Below are 8923 nucleotides of genomic sequence, written 5' to 3' on the forward strand. Positions count from 1 at the left end.
CTTTAAGCACGTTCCTTTCCTTTTCATGATTATGACATCAGGAAGCCATGTTGTTCACAATCGTCTCCTGGCCATGGTCGGATGACGAAACCCTTCCTAACCTTCATATATCTGTTGATTGGTTGTTAATTAGTTTAATTATGTTGTTTACTTTGTCTCTGGGCATGGTTTGGTGACGGAATCCATTCTAATTCTTATACCTTTCATCTCTTGAAAACTAGATCAAAGGAAGTTCAGTTTTGATCTTCATGGTTACACCCTTCAACTGGATGAAGATGGGACTCTAAGTCCAGTTGAGTTCTTGAAGCAGCCATTAGATCTCCCTGATCTCTACAAGTGGATCCTCTGAATCCCTAGTTTCCTTCCTCTGAATTCTTTAAGTTTTAAATTAATATTTCACCATTATTCCTTAAATTACAATCGATTTAGATTTCATCTTAGTCTAGTTATAGTTCTACTTAATTTCGGATTACGTACAGGTTTCAGTCCCTTGGGATTCGACCTCGATCTCACTGAGTTTATTACTACATCACAACCCTATACTTGGGGAGTGAACAAGTTTTTGGCGCCGTTGCTGGGACTAACGGCTACGATTCTCTAAAATTAATTGGTTTTAGAAGTAGTTTAAGATTAGAATTTTACTAACTTTAGTTTTAGATTTTTCTTTCTTATTAATTTCTAGAACTAACTTGTTTTCCTACTTTGTAGGATTTTTGATAGATCTTCTAATCTGGTAACTTCGTCCCTATTTCCTTACTTTCTCTAGTCTTTATATTCGGTTTTATCTTCTATAAACTAACTTGGTTTGTTTTGGTTTGCAGGATCTTCACTTATGACTTTGAATTCGGTAACTTCTTTCCATATTTCTTCTTTATTTCTAAAATTCCTTTCTATTCTTCCTTTTACGTCTAGGTTTAGAATCTAAATTGAGGGCTGCAAGTGTTTCATGCCCAAGTAGGTTCGTGATAACACTCGACGTCTCTTGATTGAAGGAGGATTAGTTGAGGGGCTGACTGTCCATCATAGGACTAGACACCGCTCGAGATCCCTAGAGTTAGTTGATGTAATGGCCGTAGATCAACTCCCTCCACCTAGGATGGAGGACACTCAAGATGAGTAGGAGGTGCATCAAGCACCCCCGCCTCGTACTTTATGAGATTATTTACAACTGGCGGGGGTGAGTACGCCCTTATGCATGATTTTTCCTGAAAATAGAGGACATATGGACATCAAGCCATGGGTTATCTAACTCATTCCTAAATTCCATGGGCTTGAATCATAAAGTCCATACTTACATCTGAAAGAGTTCGATGAGATCATAACCACTTTATACTTTCCTAATGTATCTGAGGATATAGTCAGGCTGAAACTCTTTCCCTTTTCCTTGAAGGAGAAGGCTAAGATGTGGTTACATTCATTGCGTCCTAGATCTATTGGCACATGGAATGATATGCAGAGGGAATTCATAAAGAAGTTTTTTTCGCATAATAAAATGATTACCCTTAGAAAAGCAATCATGAACTTCACCCAAAAGGATGATGAAACATTCTTCCAATGTTGGGAAAGGTTCAAGGATCTTGTCAGTTCATGCCCACAACACAGCTTTGAAACGTGGCGCATTACAAATTTTTTCTATGATGGATTGACATCTTCCATGCGCCAAATGGTCGAGACAATGTTAATGGAGAATTCATGAATAAAGATGTCAATGAGGTATGAGATTGCCTCGATAGATTTGCCGAAAATGCACAATCATGGGATCATTACCCAAAATCGAACACCACGCCTAGGCCGACTCAATCTAAGGAGAAAGGTGGATTGTATCTCTTGAAAGAAGAGGATGATCTCAATTATAAAGTGACTAATCTCATAAGAAAATTCGAGGCCATGAAAGGAAAGAAGGATAAGGTTAATGAAATTATTTGCGGCATCTGTGATGACAACATTCACACAACTGAAAATTATCCTACAATATCTGCCTTTCGAGGAGTGTTAAATGAATAAGCTAATGCTATAAATAACTATCAAAGACCTTTCAATAGATTTACCTCTAATACGTACAATTCTGGTTAGAAAAATCATCCAAATTTTAGTTGGAGGAATGGACAAACTGCTACCCCCAAGGTTTCTTTAATCAAACCGCAGAACAACAACAAGAGAAACCTCAAGAGGATCCAATTTCAAAACATTTTAAAAAATAAGATATTTTCAATCAGGGTATGCTACAAGCCTTGCATGACCTTAACAAAACACTACATGAACTTAAGGCTGAAAACACGATTGGGAATAAGGGGAGCCTCCCAGCGTAATCTCTTCCCAATCCAAAGCTGCAATATGAAGTTGGCAGCCCAAGCTCTTCAAATCAGATGAAGCATGCTAAATCCATCACCACTCTTAGAAGTGAGAATATTATTGATAAAACCCTTCTGGTTAGGCCCGAAAAGCCTTAAGAATCAGAAGAAGACAACAAAGACGGATCTAGTGATGCCCCACAAAAATTAGAACTGGAACTTCTAAAGAAGTCAGTTGCTCCATTTTCCCATTGGTTGGTTGCACCAAAACTTCTATCTAACTCGCGGGATATTTTAGAGATGTTGAAAGAAGTAAAAGTGAACATTCCTCTACTTGATGCCGTGAAACAAATACCTTCATATGCCAAATTCCTGAAAGACCTATGCACGGCCAAAAGACGGCAGAGTATTCAAAAGAAAATCTTTTTGACTGAGAAAGTGAGTGTCATCTTAAAGCAAGACGTGCTACAAAAATTCAAGGATCCTGGTAGCCCAACCATATCATGTATGATCGGTAACTACCTCATTGAGCATGCACTTCTTGACTTAAGAGCGAGCGTCAATCTGATTCCCTACTCGGTATACAAACAGCTAGGGTTAGGTGAATTGAAAAGCACCTTAACCACATTACAACTCGCTGATCATTCTATTCGTATACCAAGAGGGATAATTGAGGATGTGTTAGTTCAAGTTGAAAGCTTCTACTACCCTGTAGATTTCATCATCCTTGATACTGAACCCGTCAATAATGGAAGCACTCAGATTCCCATCATTCTTGGTCGCCCATTCCTAGCCCTTCAAACGCAATTATCAATTGCAGGAATGGAGTCATGAGCATGTCTTTTGGGAATATGATATTAGAATCAAACATTTTTTTTAATAACAGCAGAATTTCGAGGATGATGACGATTTCCACGACGTTAATATGATTGATTCTTTTGTGGAAGATAGAATGCCTTTGACCTTATCCTCTGACCCTCTAGAGACATGCCTGACACACTCCCATGACTTGGATGATGACATGATTAGGGAGACATGTGCCTTGCTTGATACTGCGTCGGTACTTGAAGTTAACCAGTAGAGGTCACAATTTGAAGAATGGCCCCAAACTGATATTGTGCCTCTACCGTCTAATCACAAACCATCGAAGCTTGACTTAAAACCTTTGCCCTCTGATTTGAAATATGTCTATTTAGGTCAAGATGAAACATACTCAGTGGTGATCTCTGCCCACCTGGAGAAAGAACAGGAGAGTATGCTCATAGCTACTCTCATTGAGCATAAGGGAACCCTAGGATAAACGATAGCGGACCTCAAGGGAATCGACCCCTCGATTTGTATTCACCACATATATCATGAGGATAATGCGAAGACCTCATGGCAATCACAACGTAAACTCAATCCTAATATGAAAGAAGTGGTTAAGGCCGAGGTTCTGAAACTATTGGATGTAGGTATCATATACCCTATATCTGATAGTCAATGGGTGAGTCCAACTCAGGTGGTTCCTAAGAAGTTCGGAATCATCATCGTAGCCAATGCCAATAATGAACTTGTACCAACCAGAGTTACTACTGGTTGGAGAATCTGCACTGACTACAGGAAGCTGAATACCGTCACGAGGAAGGACCACTTTCCTTTGCCCTTTATTGATCAAATCTTGAAAAGGCTAGCTGGTCATTCCTATTATTGTTTCCTTGATGGGTATTCGGGCTACAATCAGATTGAAATCGCCCCTGAGGACCAGGAAAAGACCACATTTATATATCCCTACGATACCTTTGCCAACAGAAGGATGCCATTCGGGTTATGTAATGCCCCTGCCACCTTTCAGCGATGTATGATGAGTATTTTTTCTGACATGGTGGAAAAATATCTAGAGGGCTTCATGGATAATTTCTCTATTTTCGGTTCATCTTTCAGTAAGTTCTTAAAGGGTCTTAAATGTGTTCTGAAAAGATGTAAAGAAAAGAATCTGGTACTTAATTGGGAAAAGTGTCATTTCATGGTTCAGAAGGAAATTATCCTTGAGCATATCATCTCGTCCAAGGGAATCAAGGTAGATAAGGTAAAAATTGATCTTATCTCTAACCTACCTTCACCCAAGAACATCAGAGATGTGCGATCCTTCTTAGGACACGCAAGGTTTTATAGACGATTCATAAAGGACTTTAGTCTCCTCTCTCGTCCTTTATATAATCTTCTTTAAAAGGATGCACCATATGAGTGGATTGAGCAATGCCAAGAAACTTTCACCAAGCTTAAGGGTATGTTAACCACTGCACCTATCATGCAGCCACCCGAATGGAGTCTTCCTTTTGAGCTTATGTGCGATGCTTCTGATTATGCTTTTAGAGCAGTTTTAGGTCAGAGAGAAGATAAGATGCCTTACGTCATTCATTACACGAGTAGGATTCTAAATCCTGCCCAAGTGAACTACTCGACTACGAAAAAGGAACTCTTAGCTGTAGTGTTCGCCTTGGATAAATTTAGGTCTTACTTGATCGAATCCAAGATCATTATCTACACAGATCATGCGGTACTCAAGTATTTTCTTTTTAAGAATGATTCTAAGCCCCGCCTGATAAGATGAATCCTTCTACTCCAAGAATTTGATTTGAAAATTAAAGATAAAAATGGAGTAGAGAATGTAATGGCCAATCACCTTTCTCGCCTTAATACCTCTGATTCCCTTAAGGCGACCCATATCAATGACATGTTCCCTAATGAACAACTGTTCAGAGTCTCCCATTCACCTTGGTTCACCAATATTGCTAATTATCTTGCTATAGGTTCCATACCGACACATTGGATTGCACAAGATAAGAAATTCTTTACCAAGGTGCGCAACTTTTTATAGGATGATCCATATTTGTTTAAATATTGCCCAGACTAAATCCTAAAGAGATGTGTACCAGACAATGAGCATCAGAGTGTCATCTCCTTCTGTCACTCACCGGCCTGTGGTGGTCACTTTTCTGCTAAAAAGACCACGACCAAGATTCTGCAGTGTGGCTTTTATTGGCCCACTATGTTCAGGGACACACATGAGTTTTGCAAGGCCTGTGAGCGTTGTCAGAAATTGGAAGCATTGTCCCATTGAAATATGATGCCTTTGAATCCCATCTTTATCATTGAAGCATTTGCTTATTGGGGCATCGATTTCATGAGACCATTCCCCCAATCCTTTGAAAATTTGTATATTTTGCTTGCCGTAGATTATGTCACTAAATGGGTCGAAGCAATTCCATGCCAAAACAATGACCATCGCATGGTCATTAAATTTTTAAAAGAAAACATCCTTTCACGGTTCGGAACGCCTCGAGCCATCATTAGTGATGGGGGCTTATACTTTTATAATAGACCATTTGAGAGCTTAATGAAGAAATACGGTATCTCTCATAAGGTGAGCACCCCATGTCATCCACAGACAAGTGGACAAGCTGAGATTTTCAATAGGGAGATCAAACATATCCTGGAGAAAATGGTTAACCCTGATCATAAGGATTGGTCAACCCAATTGACTGATGCCTTATGGGCATACCGTACTGCTTTTAAAACCCCTATTGGAACATCTCCCTTTAGACTTGTCTATGGGAAGGCTTGTCACTTGCCCGTGGAGTTGGAACATAAAGCGTATTGGGCAATCAAAAATTTAAATTTTTATCTGACAACGCTGGCTCACTACGCAAACTTCAGTTGAATGAACTTGAAGAAATCCGGAATGACGCATACGAGAACTCGAGAATTTACAAGGACAAGATGGAGGCGTTTCATGATCAACATATTCTTGGAAAATCATTCATGCTATGTCAGAAAGTCCTTTTGTAGAACTCTCGACTACATCTCTTTCCGGGTAAGTTTCGATTTCGTTGGACCGGCCCTTACATTGTTGTCACTGCTTATCCTCATGAGGCCGTCGAGATAAGAGATCCCGACAATGGCAAGAAGTTTAAAGTAAATGAACATCGATTAAAGCCATTTGTCAAGAAATTTGATTCAAAGGAGATGTTCATGGCTCTGACTGATCCTGTTTACTAGGATTGATCTCCTAGTCTGATGGAGATATAGGTAAGTTTATCACTTACATAGGACTAGGGTAGTTTGCTTTATGCTGTTCTAGGATAGACGGTTTTATGTCATTAGGATAGTTTGCTTTTGTTAGTTTCTCTCTTGTGTTGACCTGCTCTCACGCTAATATCTTTGGAAAGCTTCGTGATTCTTTCATCTAGGTACTATCCTTCCATCACTCCTCTTTTACTTTCATTATCCCATGTGCATTACATGCTTATTTCCTTTACATTGAGGACAATGTAGATTTTAGGTTGGGGGTGGGAGAGTAGGTTACCTAATTAGTGTTTTCTAGGTCTTGAGCGAAAATTGTAAAAATTAATTTTTTTTTTTTTTTTTTTAAATTCTTGTGAATTCAAAGTGATTTTGATGGCCATCTTTGATTTAGAATTATAAGATATGTAATGTTGGATTTATGACTCTTGAATTCAGTTATCTAGTTAAGTTTGAATTGTTAATTCAGAATTAGAAGTTGTAAACATTGATTGAGTCATGATTTCACATGTCACATCTTGCTTTCACATTAAGGTTTCAGTTTGATATTGAATGGTTAATTTGGTAATCACTAAGCATGTAAGGAACCAGCCTGGAAAATTTACTCGTCATGATCAATTGAAGAAAAAGAAATTACCTAGCTTAAAAAAAAATCTTTGAAAAGGGTTGGGCAAATAATCTTCAGCATAGGTTTGCTCCCTATAAGTGTAGATTTAATTCCTCATGGATGATATGTGAAAAAGGTTTGGGTGTACGGTCTTCACCATAGGTTTGCTCTCTATAGGTGAGGATTTGATTTCCCTTCCTGGCATTACTTTTAATGAAAAAATCAAAAGCTAGAAGAATGAAAAGATGATCTGTGAGTTAAGTTTTGGTTATCATGAAGTCTCTTGTTGGTTACCAATGATATCATGAAATAGAGAAGTGAATTTTAATGATGATAAGATGAGATTGGACTATACACTCATGGATCCTAATGTTTAGAATTTTTTCTAATTGATGGATTAATCCTTTGATCTTGATTATGAATTCTACTGGGTGCTTGAGTATAGGGAATGTAATGCCCAACAATCATGAATCTTAGACTTCTAGTATCTTGATTGTTTTCAAAAATCGCTAGAGTTTTTAGAAATTGTCCTGTAGTTCTCAACTTATTTTTCGCATACTTTGCTCGAGACTAGTAAGATGCTGGTTGGGGGTTGTATTGAGGGTCAAATATTGCATATCAGACCCTAGTTATTGCCTAGATTTACGAACATGGTACTATTTAACGGTCAGATTTAATCGTGTTTGTGATGCAAGGTACATTTGCGAGCTTGGACGGAAACAGGGTGCTAAAAGTTGAGATTTAATGATCTAATGTTACCAAGGCAAGGGACGGACTCTAGAGGACCAAGAGTGACAAATTTACATGCCTGGGATCTGAGAAAATCGAGAAACTGAAGCTTAAATAGCCTAAAAATCGTCCAGAATGCAAGATTACAGGGTTCCCACCATCCGTTCAGATAGAAACTTCATAAATGGCATGAGGATCATAAATTAACCGTAAATATAAAAAATTAGCCATTGGATCATTGTGGAAGTGGTCTAATCGATAGATCAGCCTAGGATTCTCCGATTCAGGGCCCACCTGAGGTTTGGATATACTTCATTTTAGTCTCAACCCCTCATATTAGATGAAAAAGAGGATGGACGGAGCGGATTTCTCACATACATCACAGAGGACCCTATATGTACATCAAGTGTACACAGGGTGCAAGTGCATCGGCCGTGCATCAGTAACCAAGAATGGGTCAAAGTTGGCTGACCCGAGTCCTTTCACACCAGCAACAATGGATGCACCAGCATCCGCCGATTTCTCTCAGTGGAGCCCACTCCTCATCCAAATCATCAATCTGGACTGTTCATTGTGTATAGATGGGGGTATTAACCTCACCTAGGTGACCTTTTGACACCATACAAGTGATTGCAAGATCCTAGCCGTTAAACGCAGGATGGACGGAGGAATAAAAGATCATATGAGCCACACCGATTTCACTCCAAAAACACTCCTTCCCAGATGGTTTTTCGTTCTTAATACAATTAACAGTTTGGATCTTCCACCTCACAACAATCAATGGGTCATCACACTTCACAGAGTCGACGTGCGTCGACTCTGTTTCACAACAAAGGTTGCGGTCCGTTCTTGTGGGCCATTATGGTCCATGATGCAGATAATTGGTACCGTCCATAAGGCTTAAAAGGGCCTTATAAACATGACTTAGGGGGAGAAATTTCAGGATACATCGGAGATCGGTTTTCGATAGTCCAAACGGAAGACCGACGGTGAATTAAAATAATTCATGGGCCACCACGAATCTGATCCAAAGCCGATCAGGTCCGACTAGTTTTTCGAAGGGAAACTAATGGACGGCGTGGATTTCTTTGATAAGTCAGATTATGGACCCCGCCGGCAGCCAGCGCAAGAGCTTCCGCGTTCTTGCTTCGTACGCAGCTGCGAAAGGAGTTGCGAAAGTTGCACCGACTCCAGCACTTTCTGCATGTGCGTAGGTTCTCCAACCGACTTC

The 8923-nt window shown here is 39.4% G+C and overlaps 1 non-coding gene across 1 annotated transcript; it reads right to left on the reverse strand.

Annotated features, from left to right (window-relative positions):
* Nucleotides 1-1498: 1498 nt before the first annotated feature.
* On the reverse strand, nucleotides 1499-1605 carry LOC131250240 (small nucleolar RNA R71). The gene has a single exon (XR_009173166.1). It is a non-coding gene; the product is annotated as a small nucleolar RNA R71 (small nucleolar RNA).
* Between the last annotated feature and the right edge of the window lie 7318 nt (nucleotides 1606-8923).

This window comes from Magnolia sinica, chromosome 6 (assembly GCF_029962835.1).
Source record: "Magnolia sinica isolate HGM2019 chromosome 6, MsV1, whole genome shotgun sequence".
Classification (NCBI taxonomy): Eukaryota; Viridiplantae; Streptophyta; class Magnoliopsida; order Magnoliales; family Magnoliaceae; genus Magnolia; species Magnolia sinica.